This window comes from Manacus vitellinus, unplaced genomic scaffold (assembly GCF_001715985.3).
Source record: "Manacus vitellinus isolate BGI_N305 unplaced genomic scaffold, ASM171598v3 scaffold_119_pilon, whole genome shotgun sequence".
Taxonomy (NCBI): domain Eukaryota; kingdom Metazoa; phylum Chordata; class Aves; order Passeriformes; family Pipridae; genus Manacus; species Manacus vitellinus.
Genome location: NW_021938894.1, coordinates 232,203 through 234,596, shown reverse-complemented (window position 1 = coordinate 234,596; position 2,394 = coordinate 232,203).

The window sequence follows — 2,394 nt, the reverse complement described above, 5'->3', positions numbered from 1 at the left end:
ATTACAATGAAATTTAACCCAAAATCTGTGGGCAAAATCTGCTCAGCCCCAAGGCAACTGCACAGTCTGTCCCCAAGTGCTGTTTTATTCCTGCTAATTATTGTTAATGATAACAACGGGTTGTTGTGACTCAGCTGAGTGTTTGAATTCTGTGGGATTGACTTTCTAAGCAACCTCACGTCTCCCAGTCCTCAAAGTGTTCTGATTGCAGGAAGATTATCAACACCCAGACATCTCTGTCTGCTACTCTCTCATCCCGCTCAGAAAGCCTTGATGCCACTTCCAGCCTCCCCCTGGGAGCTGCAATCAGCAAAAGCCTCAGGGAAACACCTTCCCCATGTCAGCTGGGAGTCCACGATTTACAGACAGCAAAGGGGCTTGTTTGCTCCTTTGTTTTTTGGAATTTTGTTTTCTTCTGGTGGAAGGTGTCCCTGCCCACGGCAGGGGTTGGAACTGGGTGGGCTTTGAGGTCCCTCCCAAGCCAAAGGATTCCATCCCTGTGGTTCTGTGTCCCCAGCTCGAGCTGTGACAGGGGTCCTGCACAGTGACCCAGGGCCATGGCACGGCCACCGCTGGCCACGGGCTTTGGACTGGGTTTGCAAGGACTGGGGACTGAGCCACACTGGGTTTGCTCCCTTGGGACTTGTCCTGGGCCTTTGGTTTTGCCACATTTAAGAGCCAAGGCAACTTTTATTCAGACTGTGGCAGTGGCTCTTTGCTCCTCGTTGCACGTGTGGCTTCGGTTTCACACAGAGAACAGCAACACTCGGTGCTGAGGGAGATGTTTGTGCCTTCACACCCCTGTGGTGCTGGGAAACACACACCTGGCAGGGTGGCAGGGCCTCAAGGAGAGGGGACACAGAGGGGACACAGAGGGGCACAGGCATGAGGTGATGAGAGACAGGCACAGGCTGGTACTGCCTGTATATATAATATATATATATGTGTGTGTGTGTAACTTATATTATACAACTATGTATAACTCATGGCTATAAAACAACTCTGGAATAGTCAGTTAAGGAAATACAAGCTCAGAGTGGGGCAAAAATGCCTTGGGGGTGGCAAAGAGAGCAAAGAACAAGCATCTGACATGAAAAAATGCATCAGATCCAGGAAATGTCGGTATTGTGGGTTTGCAGAGCAGCGAGGGGAAAGCAAGGTGTAGAAGCACATTTTCAAAGGTAAAACAGACACAAAGTGGGCCCTAGAGGGAGGCAGAAGAAGCCACGAACACCAACATCATGACTCCCTGTGAAGGACTCCAGGTTTTTGTGGCTCTGTGTATCATCCACCACCAAACAGAAGTCACCAAGCTCAGGACCCCAAGGAGTAGGGAAAGGGTGACCCCAGCAAAGAGGCAGAAATTGGGAAGAGTGTGTATCACAATCTTAATTTATTATTATTATTATTATTATTACTACTTTTTTTTTCTGTAGAGAAATATTAATTTAGCTCTTTTTTCTGCAATAACTGGCTCTGGACTCACACTGACTTTAGTGTTGGCCTGTTGTCAATGGCACCAACAATTAATTCTTGCCTTTATACACGCAGTGCCTTTGCTTGTTTGCTGGTTAATGATGCTGACCATAACAACCCCTGTGGCCCCTGAGGCAGTGGGAGCCACGTGGGACCCCCTCAGCCCTCCTCGGTGGGATCTGCCATCTCCAGCAGCACTGAGCCCTCCCTGCAAGGACAGGGTCTGCACGTTCCCATGGAACACCCCGAGAGGCTTTTTGGAGGGATGGGGGGATCTGCACAACCACAAACAGGGGCTGTGTGGAACAAGCTCACAGGAAATGGAGCAAAGGGCTGAATCCACACACACTCGGATGAGCCCCATCCCTGGAAGTGTCCAAGGCCAGGGTGGACGGGACTCGGAGCAGCCTGGGCCAGTGGAAGGTGTGGCAGGGCATGGGGGTGGGCAATGCCCTTTAAGGTGCCCACCAACCCGAAACTTCTGTGTTTCTCTGATTTCTGCTTTTCAACAAATTTTGTCTGGGAAAGGGAGAGGAAAACATCAAGTCAACCGAGTTTCTGATAATATTAAATCCCTCCAGGACCAGCTGTAAAAATCTGCAGCAGACCATGGTGCAGCAGCCCGGGCAGGAAGGAGTTAATGTCTTGCTGTGCCTCAAACTCCGATGGCCACTCAAGCAAGAGAGCTGGACCACGATGTGGCCACCAGGATGTGGCTGGGAAGGGGCTGTACCAAGGTGGGGCAGCACCTTTCTGGGACAGCACCTTTTTGGGGCCAACTTCCCTGTTCCTGTCCGTGGTGACCCCACAACACAGGGGACAGCACCGGCGCAGGAACGGGGTCAGGGAGGGGGCACGAACTGTCAGCTGAGGGTCAGCCCAGTAGAGGGGGATCAAGACCTCCAAAAGACCCTCAAA